The following is a 24313-nucleotide window of genomic DNA, read 5'->3' on the forward strand; positions in this document are numbered from 1 at the left end:
TACTGCAGATCAGACAAAGAAACTACCACCACCCCCCGCGATCCAGCAAGAGTCCCCCCAATGGTGGTCACCCCTCCGGGGTGACTTTTGACGCTTTCCAGGGTCTTCCGAAGGACAAAAACGGACAGCAGGGAGAGAAAACTCTCTGCGTGTCCGCCAGCATCAAAAACCGGAACTGGAAGCCAACTTGATTCTTATTGACTCTGCTACCAACAACTGGCAAATAAAAAGGCAGAACAAATTTAGGGCAATGAAAAAATTGCTATAATATCTGTGCAAAGGCTTGTGGTCTTATTACAGCCAGGTAGAGTTCAGCTGATGCCTGTTCTGAAGGGGCTTTTTTTTCTTCAAGCATGGTATCAGCCTTCACATTCCTCTCTTTTGCCTACCTATTTTGGAGTACAGGTTTTGTGTACTTTAATGGTTTTGGCAGCAATATAGAGTTGGTTTGTTCCTTTCTTCTTCCAACATAAGATTATTGTTGATGGTGGTGATTTTACATGGGTTTTTTGTTTATTTACTTATAATACCTATGTGACCATCCCTCTCTCAGAAGAAACTTAGAGCAGTGAATACATGCAAAAAATAAGGAAGCCTTATTGCACTTAGGTCCAAAACCAGGGAAATCTGTCAAGGATAGGAATCAAACTCAACTTGGAGATCATCATTTTTAGGGAACACTTTCTCAATTTTGTTTAGTGATTCAAATTTTTACAATTAGAAAATTTTCCTGATTTGTTTTTTTCAGAACATCAGCATCAGAAAAAAAAGGTAGATCTAAAATAAATTTAAAACCTTAGCTTTAGAATTGTTTATTTGTTGCACAGTATTTTTTTCACCATATAAGTTTTTTTATTCATTTTTTCCATACATACAATAGTAATTTTTCAACCAATGTGCTGTCTGAGTTTACATGCTAATACATATTTAATTCCTAATCCTTTCTTCTTTCCTCCAGTCAATGGTAAAATAAATTCCAGGTTTGATAGTAGTCCGTTTTTTCTTTTTCTTTCAGTGTCATAGTCAATCTGTCCATCTCTGCGCATTCTAGTATTTTTTTAATTATTTCTTCATCTGATGGTATGTTGTTCATAGTATGTTTAGGTGTGTGTCATGTATGTTTCACTTTGAGAGCGGGCAAATAAATTTCATTTTTAATGTGTGCCATTGTGCCTACATGACAATAAAGGTTATCTTATCTTATCTTCATTTTTCCAGTGTTATGCAAATATAATTCTTGCCGCTGCTGTGACATGCAAAGTCAAGTATAAGCTTTCTTTATTACCCTTTTCTGGCATTATACCTAATAAAAAAAGTTCAGGTTTGAAATCAACATGTTCTCCTAACATCTGTTCTAGCCAGGGATGTATCTTTTTCCAATAATTCTTTACTTTATCACATGTCCACCAAACATGATAATATGTGCTCGACTTATGTTTACATTTCCACATCTTTCTGACATATTTTTGTTGCACAGTATTGTAATAATTTTAATTACATAAAATCACAATAGAGCCAGTTTAGTCTAGTAGTTAAGGCAGCAGGCTATAAATACGGAGACAATGAGTTCAAGTCCAGTCTTAGCTATAAAAGCCAGATAGCTGACTGGGTCTATCTATCTCTGTCAGCCCAACTCACTTCATAGGGTTGTTGTTGAGGGAATAATAGGAGGAGGAAGAGTTGGATATGAGTTATTTGTAAAATTAATAAAGGTGGGATAGAAATAAATAAATAAATCACATCATGGACCAATTCAGAGATGTATTCTACTTGGTTTCATTATAACTGACAAATGAACTGCATAATAATCTCCAATTGTAGAGCATATCCATATGTTATCAGCTACTAAAAAAGGTTAATAATAATAATAATAATAATAATAATAATAATAATAATAATAATAATAATAATAATAATAAAGTTGGAAGGGACCTTGGAGGTCATCTAGTCCAACCCCCTGCTCAGGCAGGAAACCCTACACCATTTCGAACAAATAGCTGTACAATCTCTTCTTAAAAACTTCCAGTGTTGGAGCATTTACTGCTTCTGGAGGTAGGTTGTTCCACTGATTAATTGTTCTCACGGTCAGGAAGTTTCTCCTTAGTTCTAGGTTGCTTCTCTCCTTGATTAGTTTGCACCCATTGCTTCTTGTCCTGCCTTCAGGCACTTTGGAAAATAGCTTGACTCCCTCTTCCTTGTGGCAGCCCCTGAGATATTAGAACACTGCTATCATGTCCCCCCTCGTCCTTCTCTTTATTAAACTAGACATACCCAATTCCAGCAACCGTTCCTTATATGTTTTAGCCTCCAGTCCCCTAATCATCTTTGTTGGTCTTTTCTGTACTCTTTCTAGAGTCTCAACATCTTTTTTACATCATGGTGACCAAGTGTGACCAAGCAGTATTCCAAATGTGGCCTTACCAAGGCATTGTAAAGTGATATTAATACTTCACGTGATCTTGATTCTATCCCTCTGTTAATGCAGCCTAGCAGTGTGTTGGCCTTTTTGGCAGCTGCAGCACATTGCTGGCTCATATTTAGGTGATTGTCTACTAGGACTCCAAGGTCCCTCTCACAGTTACTACTATTGAGCAAGGTGCCGCCTATGCTGTACTTGTGCTTTTGGTTTTTCTTGCCTAAATGTAGAACCTTGCTTTTTTCACCATTGAATTTCATTTTGTTACATAGTGCCCAGTGTTCAAGTCTGTCCAGGTCCTCCTGTATTTTAAGCCTGTCTTCTGGAGTGTTGGCTGTTCCTGCCAGCTTGGTGTCGTCTGCAAATTTGATGAGTTCCCCATTTATCCCCTCGTCCAGATCATTGATGAAGATGTTCAAGAGCACCGGGCCCAGAACAGAGCCCTGGGGCACCCCACTATACACTTCCCTTCATGTAGATGTGGTTCCATTGAGGACCACATGCTGAGTACGGCCAGTCAGCCAGCTACGGATCCATCTGGTGTTGATGCTGTCTAACCCGCATTTTTCTATCTTATCAAGTAGTAGGTTGTGGTCTACTTTGTCAAATGCCTTACTGAAATCCAAGTAAATTATATCTACAGCATTCCTCTAGTCCACTAATTTTGTCATTTGGTCAAAGAATGCAATAAGATTTGTCTGGCATGATCTGTTTTTGACAAACCCATGTTGGCTTTTAGTAATGACTTTGTTAGCCTGTAGGTGTTCGCTGATTCATTGTTTGATTATCTTTTCCAGAATCTTCCCAGGTATTGAGGTCAGGCTGATAGGTCTGTAATTTCCTGGATCCATTTTTTTTCCTTTTTTGAGGATGGGAACTACATCAGCAATTATCCAGTCCTCTGGTAGTTCCGCTGTGCTCCAGGATCTTTGAAAGATATAGTTCAGTGTTCTGAGATCACATTTGCCAGTTCCTTGAGAACCTTCGGGTGTAATCCATCTGGTCCTGGCGATTTGAACTTATCTAGGCTGGACAGGTGCTCACTTACCATTTTTTTGCCTATCTTAACTTGTGTTTCTATTCTGTTTTTTATGGCAGTATTTTTGATAGGTTGGTCTGTTTTTTCCCTTTGTGTAAAGACAGATGCAAAAAATGAATTAAATAGTTCTGCTTTCTCCCTGTTGCTTGTCACCTTCTTGCCACTTTCACCCACTAATGGACCAATCATTTCCTTCACTTTTTTCTTGTTTTTTACATGTTGAATGAAGCTTTTTTTGTTATTTTTGTCTTTGGTTGCAAGCCTTAGTTCATTTTGAGCCTTGGTTTTCCTCACTTCATCTTTGCAGGCTTGGGCTATTTGCTGATATTCTGACTTAGTTATGTGTCTGTCTTTCCACTTTCTATACTTGTCCTTTTTATCTTTCAATTTGTCAGAGAGTTCTTTATGCAGCCATGCTGGTTTCTTTTGAGAACTGTTGTTTTTCCTCTTTGTTGGTATTGTGCTAGACTGTGCTTTTATTATCTCATTTTTCAAAATTTCCCAAGCTTCTTGAGTTGTTTTCCCCTGGAGGATTCTCATCCATGGAATCCTTCCCAAGCCCTCCCTAAGTTTATTGAAATTAGCTCTCTTGAAGTCCAAGACTCTAGTTTGACTGTGTTCTATTGCTTGTGTTTCCATAATGTTGAATTCCAATATTGCATGATCACTTCCTCCCAAGGTTCGTATGGCTTCAACACCTATCATTTCATCTCTGTTAGTGAGAATTAGGTATAAAATGGCTAATCCCCTAGTTCCCTTCTCTACTTTTTGGGAGACAAAGTTGTCTGCTAGGTTTGCCAGGAATCTGTTTGATCTTCCACTTGGTGTGGAGTTTGTCTCCCAGTTGATGTAGTTAAAGTCCCCCATTACTATTGTGATGTGCTTCCTACATACCTGATAGCCCTGTAATTTTTAGATTGCCAGGGACAGGGTTGTTCCGTATCAATTAACTCACTGTCCCCACTGTTTAGTTTAAATTTTCCTCCAGAAAATCTGTGAATTTATAGCCGAGTAACTCAGTCCCTTTTTTTGATGGATGCAAACCATCTTTTGTACATCTTTTGATTGGACCAGCTACAGACATCATGACTAATATATCCAAAGCCTTCCCCTTTACACCACTCCTTTAGCCACATATTGAATTGTGCTATGTGCTGGCCTTTTCTGTTTTGCTCCTTATACACTGGTAAAACCTCTGAGAAAGTAAGCCTAAGCCTATTCTGCTAAGATCCTTCCCCAAGCTCTGGAAATCATTCTGCACAGAGAGTACATCTTTTTGGGACAGATTGTTAGTGCCGAGATGTACAATAGCCTCCACATCACAGTCCTTGCTGCCATTCTTGATTATTTTAGAAATATGCTTCTTGTCCCTACTGGCAGTAGCACCTGGAAGACACCTGACCTCTTTCGAAGACTCTGTGTCCTTTCCTAAATTTATATCCCTTATAATTGAATCACCTACCAGAAGGTAGCTTTTCTTCTTGTATGACTGATGTGTAATACCTGATTCACACTTCTCCCTGTCGAAATCTAGTTCTTCATCTCGGACCACAATCCCCTGTTTATTTGAGTTATCTTCACAAATACCTTTATCTGTCTCCTTAATGTCCCTATTAAGGTCAGCAAGGGCACTGTAACTGTTGTGCAGGGACATAGCGAAAGCTTTGTGTTTATGGTTCACAGCTCTCACCCTGCCAGATCCCACGATTGTCCACACTGCCCTTCTCCTGCAGGATCTTTGTGGTAAAGGGGGCTGATAGCACAGAGGTTATCCATTGTAACTTATAGTTTACACATACCTTGTCAAATTAAATAAAAGGGCAATTTGTTCTCCCAGACAGATACAACAGATTAATTTTGTTGATAGTATGTAGATTTTGAAATTTGGTGTTTTTAATAGTGAAAAAAACAAAGTTAATTCATTGTTCAAATTAATTTTATTTCTAATCAATATTTAAATATTATTGCATGACAACTCTCCAGAAAGAAAGTCTGCCTTCAGGCATTAGAAAGTGCTTTCATGTAAGGGAGGCTGTACAACTTAATTTGAAGAGTTACTTGTATACACTTGTTTTACAATAGCTAATTATGCTTCAGTGCCAACTTGCAGAGCTATTATTTGGCTCCTGTTGCTTGTCACATTAAACAGAAATCTGCCCTTTATTCATTATGCAAATGATATTAAACGAATTCTCTGGGGTTAGTAATAATTTATGGGTAGTTGTTCTTTCTATGATGATTGAAAAATATATAAACCAATTAAAACAAGGCAATAAGAACTTTTTCTGAAATATTCAAGAATATATTCTATTATCTACATGATATCTACTTATATGTATAGGTATTATGTTATTAATTATTAATGTAATGAAATAAACTAGAGAATTGGATGCAAGACACAGTAATAGTTTGAGCACTCTAGATCTATAAAGGAAATTTTGATTAATGGGAATTGGAACATCATGTTTTAAGTAGCTTAAACTCAGTGAAGTTAAAAGATAAAGATGATAGTGATAGATATATGCCTCATAAACATTTCACAGAACTTTAAAATGCCAAACATATTATAAGTTTCAATGTAGACAGTAATGATTTATAGTATATAAACAGCAGATTGATAAGAATAAGACAAGAGACAAATGAAAAGAATTTTGAAAATGAGATAATTTTGCAGGTGAAAAAATAATATAAATACAAGTAACAAGAAAATATATACTTATTTTCTGTATAAATATGGACAAGAGCAGGTATTCTGATGATGATTTTGAGATTTAAGTCTTCCAACCATAGATAAGAACATCAGAGTACAACAATTACATGAGCTGAACTGAATGAGTTTGATTACCATCCATGAATTGCGCAATCAGTTCAGCCATGCAAAATGAAGCAAATTACATATAATTTTAAGAACAACACCACTACATCCATAATTAGTATGAACAGTGACAACATGTTCAGTTCTATATCGAATGGCAAAGGCAAGCTTGTTAAACCAAACCAGTGGTCAAAAGTATGTCCTTAATTAAACAATCCCTATATAATTCAAAGAGTGATGTCAAAAGTAAATTAAAAGAAAAGTATCAAGATACTATAACCTCAAAGCCCATTATGAGAAAGGAACTGAGTGTAACTGATGAGTCCACAACATTTACAGATCTTTTCCAGAAAGCCAAAAAGCGATGGCAGGTAAATTTCTTGCAGGAAAATGCAAACCTATATGGCTTTATTAAAAAAGACTCAAACAAACCTTAAAACCTATTGTTCCTCTTTTCTTCCTATTACCATAGGAAATAGGAACACTTAGAGTGGGACCCGGTCATGGGGGTGAACTACAGGAAGGAACCAAAATCATGATTCCTAGCAACATGTCAGAAAACAGACTAGTCCTTAGTGTAAATTATAACGCTAGTCTACTGGACTAGAAATGCATACATTCTTAATGAAGGATGCAATATGTGTATAACTTTTACTCATTATAGCAAAATTATATCTTCAGGTTTTCTAAAAATATTTGTCAAGGGATTAAACTAACAATGAGAAAAAATAGAAATAAGTGGGGTGAAAAAGGTTTTCCACTAATGTATTTTAACAAATTGCTTCCAATTGTTCATACAAATTTTCATATCCCCACTTAGATCCACTTTTGACCTCTGTAAAATGATTCTATCCTGCTTACTGCTTAGCATGAGAGATGGGATAACACAGCTTGTTCTTAATAATCTTTGATCATGTTGCGTGGGAGGAAATGTAGTTCTTGTAGTTGTTAGTTTTGCCAACTCTGTAATTAGGTCCATACCTCTTCTGAATAAAAAAAAATAGTGTACGGTGTTGGTATAATCTTTATTTGGTGTAAAGTTGACGTAAGGCTATATTTTCTTTCTTTTTGGATTATCCTACATTTATCCTTTTTACGTTCTATGTCTTTCCCCCTTTCTATTCCTTGCAGAACAATTGTATAACACTTAAAGAGGATAGCATGATTGATATGTACTATAGGTCTGTGTTTATATTTTCAATCACCCCTTAACCAATTTAAAGTCTGAGCAAAAATCATTTTTTTTTAGTCTTTAACTGGACTGTTATAATTATTATTAGCTTTTATTTCAATGTTAATTTCAAGGCATCTTTATATTTGGCTTTTGTTCAAGGGATTTGTAATGATATCATTAAACTGGATAATCTTATTCAAGATTCTATCCCTGTACTTTTTAATTAATTTGTAATCTGACTTTTGTTGGTTCTGCTTGTTTTCTTTAATATGCCAAAAGAAACAAGAGCTTTAGGGCTGTTTTTCTTTTCTTTTACAGTGTTTTTAATGTAATATGTTTTATGTATTAATTAATTTGTTTGATTATAGTAGTACCTGCCTTGAGTTTTGGTAGACAAATGAACTAGCAATCAATACAGTATGGTAGTCAAATCTATGGACTTGGTAGTAGCCAGATCCAGCTTTTTCAGAAAATGGTGCATAATGGAAAACCGATATTAGCATTATTCAATCAACCAAATAACACTCTAGAAACCTGGCCCATAGAATCAACAAAAGTTGAACTTGACTGAATGGATAACATCATCATTATCAGTAAATATGTTTACCTTTATACAAAATATAAATTGGAAGTCAGTCTTAAAATTATTTTCTAGTGTATCTTTGTTATTTCTATAAAATAGGATAAATATTGCTTTGTTTTAATAATAATTCAAGGCTGTATACTTAGACAAAGTCATACGTAGCTAGGTTTTCTAAGACAAGCAATCTTTATTATTTTATTGCTTTTTTAAAATAATGACAAAAGGAGTAAAAAAGCAAAACACAAAGGTAAAAATACATTGTCAGTGTATATCATTTTAGCAAAAAAACCTTACAATTGAATAGATAGTTATCTAATGCAATTATTATTCACACACACAAAAATACACACACATACATACTTTGTATGTGCAAATATAATGAAATATATTAATTCAGTTATATAGCTTACAAGAAGTTACAAGACATGCTTTCTGAGTTAGGATAATATTTTATGTGTCTGATAAACATTTATCTAAAGAAATTTAATATTTTTCTTACTTTTCCAGTGGATATGGTGGTACTTTATTATCAGAGAGCAATTGTAACAATCTTAGATTGAATGTCTATGGAGATTCACAGTCATCCAGGTAATGATTGTCTGAATCCCTAAATGGATTAGGATTCTTTTGGATAAAAAGCAAAACAACTTCAAGAAAAAAACAAAAAAGGTCCAGTTGCCTTTTGAAAAAGCAGCTTTGGGATAATCCTGGGTTGACATTCATATTTTTAAAATGGTTAAAGTCTTGGTAGATTGAACATTCTCATACTATTTTATTCTGCTTGCAGGAGAATTCATGAGATTCCAGCCAAAAAGACAAGAAAGAGAGAAGGGAAGAGGGAGAGAGAGAAGGGGGCACCTTGAAGTGACATCTACTCCATTAGAGTTGATTTTTTTATGACATTTGTTTTGATTGGGAGTATATGCTTTGTGAAATGATCTTTAAAAACATATCCCTGATTTAATCATATTTAGAGTTCACAACACAACCAGGAAATTATTAAAACCTCAAAATCTATCTTAACTTCTCAACCAGGACAACTGAAGAAAGACATTAAAAATTCAGCATACCATTCTCCTCCTACCCCAATATTCAGCTTTTCTGTTTGTTTGGCCCTTTCATTTGTTCTCAAGGGAAGTTCCTCTTGAATTTCCTTCTTGAAAATAATGCACACCTATTTAAAAAAAAATGTGCTGTACAATTATTTATAGAGCTAAATGAAATTATTGTAATGACCCTAAGAGAAAAATGGAATTATTCATCATGCAAAAGCTTATAATGCATTTTAAGATAAAGTCAAATTTAAGAATCACAGCCAGAGACTGAATGTGCAAAGATATCACAAAACTGCCTGTTGAGAGACATTATACATAGTTGAACTGTGTGACATTTGAACATGTTCTTGGGGAAATTCATGTACCCAAGAGCGCATAAACATTGTGCAGTGTGAGTCTGTTGTGTGAAAAAATGATTAAAAGGGAAACTAGTTTTCAGCAAATAGTCAGTTTTCCATGGGCAAGCTTTAGTGTTATTCACATTGAACAATACTAACATTAAATAGATGGCATGCACAACAAAGTATCTTTTCATACATTGCCTTTTAAGTTATGATGCATGTAGCCTTAGCTATTGAATAGTACTTGCTTGAATATACAGTGATAATGTTCTCAATATCATTAAAGATTATTAATACATTTTGGAGTGAAGTCATTGGTTTACAAACTAAACCATATTTTTGTTAGATGTAGTTAACACAGGGGGTAGGTGTTGCTCATACTCTGTAACAAAAGGTTGAACTATACAGAATGTCTATGAATGTAATTAATCAACTGCAGCCCTATTGCTGCTCTTTCAAACTTTATGAAATCCTGCTTACCTTTTGTAATTAACTTTCACATTTGAATAGAAATAGATTCTTTAGATTGTGAAGACATCAGGGCTTAACTCAAGCATCATGTATCAATTGAATGCATGCACAATTACACAATTTTACTTAAGGGACAATTGCATTGATAAAAGCAAGAAGCCAGAGTATACTAAATGTGTACTAAAGTGGATTTCACATGTGGTTATGCTCAAATAAAAATACAACACAGAACTTGACACAGAATGTGCCCTGAGGTCACGCTTGTTCTGGTGGTCACAGTGGTTGGGATGAAGAAAGTGGTTCAAAGATCCAATCTGAGTCGGTCACTGGGGCCGAAGGTTTTTGTCTTCCTAACTTTCATACTCATGCTGGAGCCTCCATCCTCAGGGAACTTCTCTTTAGGCTACTCTAGCCCACAGTCTGCTCCTATCACAATATCATCAAAACTAGAACAATCAGAATTGCATTCATTGGTTAGCTTTTTTATTACAGATTTATGGAAATTGTCTTGCACTATTAATTCATTAATTCATTGATACAAAAAAAAAATGGGCTATCTTCAGCATCTTGAATCTCACCAAAGCATGCTCACTATTTTGTTATTTATCTGCAAATGTCTGAATTCTGCCTTGCAGATATAGCCCCAGGGACAATTTGTCACATGCAAACAGTTTTTTTTCCTACTAAGAGAAGTTCATATGTAAAATTGGGCCTTTTAATAAAATGTTTATCTAAGAGATTTTAAGATGACTTTTCTCAGCAATTAAGAACTCCCTGAACTTTTTGAAGCATTCTTGAAATTTAAAAACAGTTTTGAAAAAAAAAACCCGAACTGTTTGTGAAACTTCAATCAATGTTTAGTAACCAAATGCTCCTCTTATAATAAAACTATGACTTTATGATTTCATTTTACCATGTAATCATTGAACAGATTTGTTTCACCTAGTCTCCCAAAGGAACTTCTGAGAGAAGGTTTTGCTGCCCGTCCATAATTTGGGAGAATGATTGAAATGTTTATGCACAGCTTTTAGCTAAAATATTATGCTGTAGCAAACCTAACACCTTGAACAATTGTAATAATATAGACTAGAGATAAATTATCTTAAAATATTTATTAGTTTCATAAATCCATTTAAACAAAGATAAATTGAGATGAATTTCAAAAGCTTATTTCTATCCTTCAAAATAACCATAAAATGTAATCTAGTTAGCAGATATATGATCATAATTTGCCTTCAGTGAACCTTAATAAGAGGTTTTAAAGACTGCCAAAACTGCTCAAAGCAGGATCATTTCTGTAACAAATTGGGTCTATGTGAATGCTCTGTGTTTTTCCAGTACTTCTCTACCCTAACAAATAATATTCAGGCAAAACCAAGTGCACAGCATGTTTCCATTTCCTTTCCCTGATAATTTTGTTAAGTCAAACTGAGCATAACTGGGTCCCTTATCATTTGAGTGTAAGTTTGGTGCTTATATAATTTCAACTTTAGCACTTACTTCCAAAGTTTTGTACAGAGCTGTCCATATTGTATGATTAAAAAAAATCAAGATGGAGACAATGATGGGGCAATCAAAATTCTGCTTAATTTTATATGTATTCTGCACACAGTGTATACAAAAATGGGCAGAACTTCAATTGCACTGTTGAACTGCCATTTGTAGTTTCTGACTGCTCTGTGTGGATACCCTTTCTCTAATGTAATTGTTCTCTTTTTAAAAAAAAGTTAAATGCTACAATTCAACGCAAACATAAGGATTTTCTCTTTTTGAAATGTGATAATTGATTACTATACCAGTCAAAAAGGGTAGGGAAAATCAGGGCAAAACTAAATGCAATGAAAGTGAAATGTTATTTAGTTTATATATGTACAGACAAAAACTTTAATATTGGACTTTATTCAGTCTTATTTAAAATTACAATTTAACCACAACTTTTAAAGAGACTGCAGAGTTGTTCCTAATTCTTTGTGGATGTAAGCCAGGGGTATCAAACTGCCGGGCCACGGGCTAGACGCTTCACGAGGAAACCATGCCCACCCCATTGCTGGCAACGGGGAAAAAGTTCCGATACATTGTGCGACATCACTGACATTGTGAGTTTGACGTGTCTGATTAAGCGGTTCTAGATGTCAGACTCTGTGTCCATCTCTAGTTCCATATTGTCCATATAAAATAGCAGCAGTTCCCTAGTGCAGTGTTTCTCAGGAATGACAACATTAAGATTCCTCAGACAAATGCTGGTTGGGAATTCTGGAAACTGAAATCCACACATCTTAATGTTGCTAAAATTGAGAAACACTGTTTCAGAAAGGCCTAATCCTTTCTCCTTACCTGGTGATGCTAAAAATTATTCTACAAATGTTATGGTGAAAACTAAAGACCAAATCACCTAGAAGATTCCTTTCTATTACAATAAAAATATTGCAGTAATTTTGCAAATCCATCAGTTGAAAGGAGGCATACAAAGATTTTTTTCCCACAGAGGAAAACTCAGCAGCAGGCAAAGAAAGTGTAAAAAATCAGAAAAATCTCCAGAAACAAGGAGAAAGAGCAACAAAGAAACCATATTTCTGATAGAATGGAAGCTGTAGCATCAGATCATTCAAGATGGAGAAAGACAACAAAGCAGTCATGCAAAAATGACTCACTCCAAGAAAAGGAGAAGTTGTCTTTAGAAGGACAGCTGAAAAGAAAATACTTCTTCCTTGGTCTCTTTTATTCACCTCAGTGAGCAGTAATTCTGGACTGAGGAAATCTCTACTTCTTCATGATTGGGAGACTAGCTGCTCATGTGTGAGAAACACCAGAAATGTTTGTGGGTACCAGTGTGTCATTTTGTTTTAATCCAGGGATACCCTGTCTTTTTTTTTTCTTTTTTACACAGAAGACAATTGTTACAAGAAATAGCATTCCCTGCTTCATATTTGCCTGAGTTTATTGGAATTCATGCAATGATATCATAGGAAGCAATAAATAGATTGGAGAAAAAGGACAGAATTCAGCATTTTCAGAAAAGTATGCGCAGTGAAAAATTATGAAAAGCGCATAAATTATATCAAATGAGTTTAAGATTTTTCTTGGCTTATCCAATCTCCCAAAAGTTTCCAATGAGGGCAATTTGGCTTCATATATTTCTCCCATTCATGAGAAGCCTTGGTTCTATTAGAACAGTCTTCATTTTGAAAGTCATGGAATCTTTTGTTAAAGTAGCAGTAAAGTGATTCTAGAATTAGTAAAGTGGCTCTAGATTCCAGGGGGAAAAAGGTATACTGAGGGAAAGAAAAAAATATTTTCATGAAAGAGTAGTTGATTAAAATTGCTTGTCTTTTTGATTTACAATGTAGAACAATTATCTTTTGAATATTTGCCCCAAATTTATTTGTGTTTGTGTGTGTGTGTGTGTGTGTGTGTGTGTGTGTGTGTGTGCGCATGTGCAGGCACACTACAACTGACATAAATAGATGGATAGATAGATAGATAGATAGATAGATAGATAGATAGATAGATAGATGATAGATAGAATCAAAGCACTACAGTTTTAACCATTAAAAATTATAGCTGATTTTGTTAAAAAGGTGCTTAATACAATTTACTGATTACATTAAAATTCCATTCGTTCCACTCTCTTTAGATGTTCTCAAGCATAAAATACAATGGAATGCAAGTTTCTTAGACACTTTCTAAAACTGAGTTTTGTGAATAGTTTTATTGCTAATAATTATATTCACTACCACAAACATTAATTGGCACACCTGTAATGGCTAGAGGCTTTTTTGAAGTAAATAGACGCATCAAATAAAGATTGTTTAAACTCTTTACAGACTTACTAACACAGAGAATTAAGGAAAAAGAATTTTCAAGATCTTAATATTAAAACAAAATAAAGCTTAACAACACCTTTGAGTGGAGATTGATGCCTGGTGTCTATGGAGATTCTCAGTCATTCAGGTCATTGATGCCTGGTGATTATAGGAATATAAACATGCATTTTTTGAAAATAGAAGTTATCAGTCATTGTCTTCTTCCAGGATAATTTTCATTTTCCTGTGTAGTCTATGGTCCTAGGAATCTTCCATCCAGATATTAACCAGGCCTGATGTGACTTAACTTATATATCAGCAAAGTCTATCAACTAACCAATATAGAATATGAGATATCTCAAATATTTTTTTATAAAAGTTTTATTAATTTTTAAAAATTACAGTCTTCAGTACTTAGTAAACAACATGTTGTCTGGGTTCAGATATTTAACATTAACCTCTTCAATATAAATCTGTTCAATACTATACAATCCAGTATTTTTTTCCAGATCCTCCTTTCTTCTCCATATTGTTTCCATTTTCCCTTCATTACACCATTATGATTTTTGGTACTGTTAATCTATACAGTGTTAGATATAAGCATCTTCATCATATTTTACTAATATACAATAACAATAATATCAATTCATAAATCAATAATGTCAATTCATAAATCAATAATGTCAATTCATTAATCAATATCCTGTCCTTGTTAAAGTTTAATTTCCCATCAGTATTTGAAATGTCTTTATCAGTTATGATTTTCTCAATATTAATTACATTTATATAGCTAAAAGTTTTATTCAAATCAATCCTTTTCTTATCTTATTTCCCATATCAAAAAAGAGAGGAAAAAATGTTATCTTAATTCTAAATCATATCTTGCATTATAAAGGTCTAATTATATCTATTATTTTAAACTTATTCAAAGAAGTATTTAAACATATAATACCCCCTCTAAAAGGTCAAATCTTCTATTGTTTGGTGAATTAGTTGTAGCATAGAATATATTTCTTTCTGAAAGGTGTTTGTTTTTTCTTGAGAAATCATTCCTGGGATTAGTTTTCTGGTCTTTAAATGTATCCTTTATAATCCAATAGTTTCCAAAGTATAGATTCAGTTCTGAAATCAATATTTTATAGTAATCCCTTGTTTCAAGTATACCAAAAATTGTCAATCAGGCAAGATTGTAATCCACAATGTTCAAAATATTCAAAATGTTCAACCTCTATGAAAACAGCTGAAAAGTCTTTCCCAGCCTGGTGTAGTCCAAGGTCAATTTTTTCTTTCTCTCCCACTAGCTCTTGAAGTTAAAAATACAAACTCAGTAGGTATTTATAATCCAAGAAGGTCAGGATGGTAAGTATATCAAAATATTTTCCTTTATTGCCAGCTGTTCTCCCAAAGTAGGAATCACCAAGCAAAGCAAATTATGGTGCTATACACATATCCACCACTAGTTGTCATTCAAAGTCCATTTACCACTCTTAAAACAAAGGATTGATTTCTTATATTTCACCTCAATGTTTTTTTTCCAAAGAGAAAATCTTAACAGTTATCTCAGTTTTCAAATTTATTGAAACTGTAGCTTTATATTACTTCCACTTCAATATTAAAACGCTGCTTCCATTTACATTCAAAGGTTTTTCACTTCTTGGGAGCCTTTCCCAGAAAATTAAATTGTAAAACAGTAAAGAAAGGATCAATATTCTCACCCAGTTCCAAACATGCTGTTTACAATGTCTTAAGTAGTGCTTTTTTTCTCCTTCAGTTGCCAGCAGCTAATGTAGCCGGTCTTTCCCCTGCTGGTTTGGAGGGCTTTCCTTGGATAGAATGGAAAGACTGCTGTCTCTCCATGATAAATAAGGCACCCCTCCTCTTCATTGTCTCTTCAGGATGATTTTAGGCCCTTTTCAGGGCCCCCAGCAGGGCGAAATCGGACACGGAAGGCAGAGCTCTGCCTTCCTGCATCCCATTTCCGCTGCAATGCAAACCAGAAGTCCTAGATATGTCAAATATTTTTGATAGAAATCTGAAATATGATTGTTTTAAAAAATGTCTCACTTTAAAATTCCACATCTCTGTAATCATTCACATATTTCAGTGTTTAGTCTCCATTTGGGGGGGGGGGGCTTACTTCCATCTAAGCAGCATTGTCCAAAGAGGATTTTTAAAAAAACGAAGTAAAGCTTGAAGAGTTAATAAGGCAACAGACTGAGGGGCTTAAATGACACTTAATTCAGAAAATGAGATATTCTGAGAAGAGGCTGGTTCTTTTCACGCCTTCTAATCTTAGATCTTTGCTCAAGAGGATATTCTCATTTGTTTTATCTCAGTCCAGTTTTTACAAAGACAGTAAATCAATTTTCACATCAAAGGAATTTATATATCACTTTAGGCCCAACATTTTCTTCAGCATACATCATTTTCTGAAGCAGTGCCAACTTCCTGAGAAATTAATTGTTACACATTGTTCCCTTATTTAATATTACATCTATTTGTTCCTTGCTTTAATAGTTCATTTAGCATATGAAATTTCTGAAAGGTTTCCTTAGTTACCAACAAAGCAATTACTCCCTCTACCAATAAGTAAATGAAGAACATGTTCTTAAGAAAAAAAAATGGTTCATGCAGGAAACATTTTTTTTTAATTCTCAGTATTTTATTGTTTCCACAAAGAGTGCTTATAAATGCTGTTTCTTCTAAAAGAGTGTATGATGTATCTTCTTGTATTTATGAGTTCAATGTTATAGTAGCTACTTAGACTGTTGTCTTTATTCAGCACTCCAATATATCAGAAATGATCTGTGGCCATTACCTAACTGTATCAGGTTGTAAATAATTTCATAAATGTTACTCTTGATTGGTACTGTACTACTCCACAACTACTGAAACTAGTCATTTATGGCATGTAGCTGGTATAGAAATAATCATCTCAAAGTCATGTTTATTCATAAGAAGATTTGGATATTTTGATATAAAACAAACCAGCAAAACCAGTCAAATCAGATTCTATAGAATACATACCTGGACACACACACACACACACACACACACACACACACACACACACCAACTGATTTTGCAAACAGGAACTTAAATGGAATTTAAGGTGAACTTCCATTTGTATCAATACTTTTGTTGTGTATTTTTTCTCCTTTTCTTAGGGCTTATCCACATGAGCAGCCACCATTTCTTGAGGTCAGAACTGGAAATGGAATTGAAAGCTTACAGCAGTAAGGAGATTGTCCAGTGGGAGCAGAGGAAGAGGTCAGAATAACAGCCTGAAATCTGGAGTCAATACAAGCTGATGCCAAAGTATCATAGTCCAGACAGAATGTCTTAGAACAAGCTGACCTAACCATAGAACAGGATTCACTTAAATAGTAAGCATTCACATGCTGATATTGCTTATTTTAAAACAAATTATATTCTATCTATGCTATATATCTAACTTCTAGCAATGTACATTAGAATAATATTTAAATGTGTAGTAATACATACATACATACATACATACATACATACATATATACATACGTACGTACGTACATACATATGTATTCAGCTAGCACAATTTCTTCCTAACAGTTTGTGACATTCCAAGCTCTTAGTACCTTTTGTTAATAGCTTTATGCATACTTATAATGTTGTTTTTGGCACACATTTCACTGTACTTGAAAGCCATAAGTTTCAACATGTTCTCAGCTGTGAGGTCATTCTGACATACAGAAGTAATAGTCTTGTGTGCTTATGTTTGTATATTAGGAGGATTTAATATCTTGTCCAAATATAATAATTTACAAATTCATACAGAATGCAGGTTAACTCTGATAGAAATATATTTAGGAGGGCTTTTTTTCTCATAGAACGCCCAGAAAGGATTTCTGGCACCTTTTTGGATGAAACCTTGTAGGGTAGGCAAGGCGGATTGCATGATGTGTGTGAGTTCTGGCACTTTTTTTTTTTTAGAAAAAAAGCACTGCATTTAGGGAATACCAACTGACCTTGAATGAGTTGAAATTTCTGAAGCAAATAAATTGTATCCTAGTGTATTGTAAGTGACTGAAACCACATATTGGTAATTTCTATTATTTAACTTTCAGAAACCCTGAAAACAAACAAGCATATAATAACTGAATCATAAAAGAAGGAGAGAAACTCCAGCTCACTTTAGTCTTCTAAGCATCAACCAGATTTTTGTAACCTTGACGTGATAATATCATTCTCCCCCACACCCCGCAAAAAAGTATATATTTAGTGAAAGGAAAACTGTTGTTTTAGTTTTCAAAAATAATGGAAAGAAGCACATGAGAAAATAGAATTTAGTCTGACATCAATAACTGGCAATATTCTTGGGAAGATTAAAATGTTATTAAGAAATTTAAAAACTATGCAGTGGTTACTAAAAGGTTGTATTTGTTGAGAGCTAACCTTTTCAACCTTATTCTTTTTATGGTGTTTATACAGTCAGGCAGACATTCAGGCTGAATCGACATTTTTATTCACCTATCAAGTCCTTCCTAAAGACTTGGGATAGGCAGATGTTGATATTTGATACTGTTAAGGTCTCATTGCAAGATATAAGTTGTTCCAAGTAAAGCTGCCTTTTTGCAATTTACTGCTAGAGATTTGATCAATGCCAATAGTGCTCCAGTTGTTTGGGGATTGCATCCAAGGCACTTTTGACACTACCTTTGCTTTCTGTGGTGCAGCAGTTAGAGTGCAGTACTGCACGCCACTTTAGCTGACTATGTTCAGCAGGTCAGCGGTTCAAATCTCACCCGCTCAAGGTTGACTCAGCCTTCCATCCTTCCAGGGTAGGTAAAATGAGGATCCAGATTGTTGGGGGCAATGTAAATATATATATACATTGCTTACTGGTGTACACCGCTTAGAGAGTGCTTGCACTTAAAGCGGTATATAAGTCTCATAAATAAATAAATAAATAAATAAATGTTTCTATTTGCAGGTCTTTCTATTTTGTTATTTTCACCAGTTCTTTCTCTTCTTTTCTGCTATTTTCATGTACTGCCATTATTATTATGAATCATCGCACAGTCAGCCAGATGTTCAGACTGGATTTGGCATTTTGTCTACCTATCAAGTCCTTACCCAGGACCTGGAATAGGCAGACGTGGATGTTTGATGGTATTACAGATATCGTCGCAGGATGGAAGCAGTTCCTAGTAAGGCTGCCTTTTGCAATTGACTAATAGCGAATTTGTCAATGCCAATGGTGTTCAAGTGGTGCTCCAGTTGTTTTGGGATTGCACCCGAGGAGCCTATCACTATTGGTACTACCCTTGCTTGCTTTTGCCACAGTCTTTCTATTTCTATTTGTAGGTCTTTGTATTTTGTTATTTTCTCCAATTCTTTCTCTTCTATTCTGCTATCTCCAGGCACTGCCACGTCCACTATCCAGACTTTTTTGTCTTTCTTATCGACAATTGTTAAGTCTGGGGTGTTATGTTGCAGGTGCTTGTCTGTTTGAATTCTGAAGTCCCATAGCAGTTTAATTTTATCATTTTCTATGACTTTCTCTATTTTATGATCCCACCAGTTTTTGTTTACAGGCAAATGATATTTTTTGCAGATCTTCCAATGCACCATTGTTGCTACTTTGTCATGCCGCTGCTTATAGTCAATCTGTGCAATCTTCTTGCAACAGCTTACCAGGTGATCCACTGTTTCTTCAGCTTCTTTGCATAGGCGGCACTTACTGTCTGTTGCTGTCTTCTCAATTTTGACTTTATATGCATTTGTCTTTAAGGCTTGGTCTTGTGCAGCCAGAATTAGTCCCTCGGTCTCTTTCTTCAATTTTCCTGCTCTTAGTCATTGCCAGGTTTTATTATTATCTGCTTTCCCAGCTATTTTTTTCATGTATTGGCCATGTAGTGTTTTGTCTTCCCATGCCTCTATTCTGTTCTTCATTTGGTCTTTCTTGTAGGCCACTTTGGTCTCTCCAGTAGTTAGTAAACCTTCCTGATATACTAATTTCAGTGCATCTTCATCATTGTTCTTCAGATATTCTTCCAAAGCCACTTTTTCTTCTTCAACCATCTGATGTACTTGTAGCATTCCACGCCCACCTATTTGCCTTGGTAGATAAAGTCTGTCAATGTCACTGCGTGGATGAAAGGCATGATTCATTGTCATTATTTTTCTGGTTTTCCTATCCATTGCTTTCAGTTCTGCTTGAGTCCAGTCCATTATTCCAGCTGTGTACCTTATGACTGGAATTGCCCAGGTGTTGATTTCCTTTATGGTATTTCCTCCATTGAGTTTGGACTTTAAGATCTTCTTCACTCTCTTGATGTATTCATCTCTAATCTTTTTCTTGATTTCAGTGTGCTTGATGTTGTCAGCTTGAAGGATACCCAAGTATTTGTAGTACTCTTCCTCATCCAGACTCTTAATGTTATTTTCGTGGGGCATCTTGATTCCTTCAGTTTTCATTATTTTTCCTTGTTTGATAGTAAGTGTGGCACAGTTGTCCAAGCCAAACTCCATTACAATATCTTGGCTATATATACGGACAGTGTTGAGCAGCGATTCTATTTCTGATGATGTTTTTCCATACAGCTTCAGATCATCCATATAAAGGAGGTGGGATAGTTTGGCAGATGTTTTTGATGTTTGATAGCCATGTCCTGAGTTATTCAGTATTGTTGACAGAGGAAACAGTGCAATAACAAATAGTAATGGTGATAATGAATCTCCTTGAAATATTCCTCTCTTGATATTAACCTCTCCCAGCCTCTCACCATTGATCTGCAACTGTGTCTTCCATTGTGCCATCGATCTTTGCACAATTTTTCTGATGTTTCTACTGACTCCTGTTATTTCTAGGCACTTTATTATCCAATCATGTGGCAGAGAGTCAAATGCCTTTTTGTAGTCAATCCATGCCACATTCAGGTTGGTCTTCCTTCTCTTGCAGTTTTCCAAGATCATTTTGTCTATTAGGATTTGATCTTTTGTTCCTCTGCTATTGGGGCGGTTTCCTTTCTGCTCAGGTGGAAAGAGATTGTTTTCAACTAGATGCTGTTGTACTGCATCAGCTACCACACCAGTTAGTAATTTGAAAGTTGTTGGTAAACAGGTAATTGGCCGGTAGTTGCCTGGTGTTGCCCCTTTTGCTGGATTTTTCATTATTAGGTAGGTTTTCCCAGTTGTTAGCCACTTTTCAATTTCTCCTCCTTGTAGTATATTGTTGAACTGCTTGGCAATGAGTGGGTGTATAACAGTTAGATGTTTCAACCAAAACCCATGCAGTTCATCTTCACCTGGTGCTGACCATTTTTGATTTTCCTTGCTCTTTTTTTCTACCATTTTTGTTGTTATTACTAGTTCTTTCATTTCAACTTCTGTTTTATTTGCATCCACCTCTTTTAACCAAGCTGCATCCTTGTTGTATTTCTTTGGGTTATCCCATATCTGCTTCCAGAATTGCACTGTTTCTTCCTTGTCAGGTACTGACTGATTCATTGCAGTTTCTCCATTGATGGATTGGTAGAAGCGTTTCTGATTAGATTGAAATTGGAGGTTCTGCCTATAGTTTGCAATTCGAGCTTCATATCTACTGATTTTCCTGGCTATAGCTGTTATTTGTTGCTTTATTATTTCCAGTGCTTCCTTGATCTTCCTTGTTTCTAAGTGGTATTTCTTGATTAGGTATTCTTTGGTCTTCTTGTTCTTCAGCTTCTTTTCTTTCCTCTGTTCTAGCTTGCTTGCATGTGATCTTAACTTGCTGATCTTATTTTCTAGTCTAACCTTCCATTTTTGTGGTGCACTGTTTGTTTGTTTTTCTTCTTTGTTGATTTTGCCTCCCAGGTATTCTGTTATAACTGCAGCTGTGCTGTACATTAGTTGGTTTGTTTCTTGCAGTGAATTGGTGCTTATACTTGATATTGCAGTATTTTCATCTTTTAATGCTTGTGCTAGCTGTTTCTTTGGAACAAGCTTCAATGCAGGCAGCCTTATTCTGTTGTTTTTGTGCTGTTCTAGATGCTCGGTTATTCTTTGTTTCAATTCTTTTATTTCTTTAGTTAGAGAGTTTTGTTCTTCCTGAGGAAGAGGTGCCTGGTTTCCAAATGAGAACAGTTGTATATCTCTGCTGGATTCCTTCACTTCCAACTCCCCCTGGTTTGCCTCTACATTCTGAATTACTTCTGGTAAGGCTTTGATTTCTTTGCCCTAGGTAAACCTTTGCAGTTCGTCCAATTCTGTTTCTGTGAATACTTTATTTCGTATTATAAATCTGGGTTGATCTGCTAGTCTCTGTTCTGTTATTTCTGATTCTGGATGTTGTTCTTTCCAGAACTGGTGCATTTGTTTTAGATATCCTCTTCTTGTTGGACTTGATCTCTAGTAACAGATCATTATTTCTTTGTTTTCAATCACTGTGTATCTGCGATGGGTAAACACCTTTTCTTCCAGTAGTTCTGCAGCTGCTGGCTCTGGTTGCTCGGCCAACAGTCCTGAGTCCTGTAACCCATTTTTCACCAGATATCCAGGAACTCCAATATCTAGCTCAGACCTTGTTAACCCGGGTGACATCCGAGCGGGTATGGCATTCTGAAATTTACGTCTCACCATATTTTTTATGGGAGAGACACTCTTTGTCTGACTCCTCTGATGAGACCTGTCCAGTATGGTTGAACCTCTGGCATAGCTCTCATCTTCCTCAGAGTACACAAGCCCCACAACCACGTCAAGGTAGTGCCTCACTGGGGGATTATTATTATTATTATTATTAACTTCTTTACAGAAATGCTTTGATATATCTTGAGTTCAGCCCAGTTTTGTTAGTATCCTTGGTTATTATACTAATTAGACTGGACTGAATAGCATATCTATCAGGTCAACAAGCTTACAAATGAAACAGAAGGATTGCTCAGCAATGAATCCTCATTAAACTGGAGTATCACATGGCTTGATGTTGAACTACTGCATTTACAGTATTGTGACTTAAATGAAGACACAAAGGAAAAGTTTACTGTAACAATATTCATTTGCAGATGAGACAAAGGTTGGAGAAGTAAGTTGAAGGTAATATAGTGCAATTTAATGCAAAATTCTTTATTAAGAAAAAATAAATCGCAGGCACAGATATAGCATCAGATATAATTGATAGGATAATAGCGTGTGTTAGGGATATTGGATCTGGAGTTGCACTGAATATGAATCAGCAGTGAGACATGGCTGCCAGAAAAGCAAATGGTATATTAGACTGTTTCCACAGAAGTATAATTTCAAAATATTGGGAAGGCATCATTTCACTGCACTTTGTTTTATTCAGATCCCACCTCTAACACTAAGCTGTGAGCACCACACTTTTAAAAAGAACCATGAGTAGGTGTAAGGAAGGCTAAAGACAATGAGAAGAGGCGACTGGGAATGAAGACTTACAGGTTAAAAAAAGAAAAAACATGTTTAATTTAGCAAAACACGAATGCTTTTCCTGAAGGGGCATCACAGAGAAGAGAGCCAAAACCTATTTCCTGTAAACTCAAAGTCCAGGGTAAAGAAGAATGGTCTTAAGTTACATAATGACAGAGTCCAGTTTAATGTTAGGAAGAACTTATTAAGGATAAAAGCAGATCAAAGAAAGTACTACTGTAGCTCTATTTCCTTACAGAATCTAGACCGCCATCTCTGGAGTTTTAATTTGGATTTCTGCACTGTGCTGGGATATGACTCACTTGCCCCTTTCAAATCTGTGATTCACTTAAAATCATTTGCTTAGTTATTCTTAGTATTGCAACTATTTTTACCTGCAAGTATGATTGTTGTTGTTGTTCTGTGTGTGTGTGTATGTGTGTGTGTGTGTGTGTGTGTGTATGTGTTAGGAAGAGCTTTCTCATTTTCTGAAGAATTGATTGCTCTGAATACTCTTTTTACTTCAGCTGTAGATTAAAAAAAATAAATAAAAAATTGAGTTCATTTAATTATCTGCAGTTTGTTATACATAAGAAGACAAAATCCAGGAGGCTCAGATGATTATAATGAAGGTGCTGTGAAAATAGATTGAATCAATTTCCAGATATTTTAACATATACCAGCCTTATGTTCTGATGCCTGTGAGTAAACCCTCTCCATGATCTTACTTTGATTGCTTTATTTATTTGACAATTGAGCCAATTATTTATACAAATACTACTTTATTGGTAAAAAGAAACCCAATTGTACCTCTGTATGTTGACCTAAGAAAAAGATCTAAATTTCATAGAAATTGAATATCTTAATTTAGATGACAACAAAGGAATGTTGAAGTTTTTTTAATCAGGCAAGATATTAATTAAAAATAAACAAACAAACAAATGAAGTGGGGGAAGAAACTTTCAAAAATTAGTCTAGACATAATGTAGTTCAAAATCAGTTCAAGATCGAGACTGTTATGTTCCTACAGTAGCCATTGGAAGGAAGTATTGCTTTCATGTTTTATCTGGCTTTCCATAACATACGTTAGAAAATATTTCATTTTACAGTTTATGATAGAATATATCTCTAAAAAAATACAGGAAATTTTACAATTTGTAAAGGGAATGTACATTCTGAGGAATCAGTTCTTTCTAATTATCAGGTCCCTGATTAGGACTTGGCAGTAAATT

At 35.1% G+C, this 24313-nt stretch overlaps 1 long non-coding RNA gene across 1 annotated transcript in view; it reads left to right on the forward strand.

The window, feature by feature from the left end:
* The window catches only part of LOC120311864, an 89565-nt gene that overhangs the window by 48160 nt on the left and 17092 nt on the right, over positions 1-24313 (forward strand). Inside the window, exon 3 of the long non-coding RNA XR_005557749.1 lies at positions 16865-17083. This is a non-coding gene — a long non-coding RNA (uncharacterized LOC120311864). The remainder of the gene's footprint in view (positions 1-16864; positions 17084-24313) is intronic.

Source organism: Crotalus tigris, unplaced genomic scaffold (genome assembly GCF_016545835.1).
Source record: "Crotalus tigris isolate CLP2741 ecotype Arizona unplaced genomic scaffold, ASM1654583v1 scf7180000018371.15429387391:27106975, whole genome shotgun sequence".
NCBI classification, from domain to species: domain Eukaryota; kingdom Metazoa; phylum Chordata; class Lepidosauria; order Squamata; family Viperidae; genus Crotalus; species Crotalus tigris.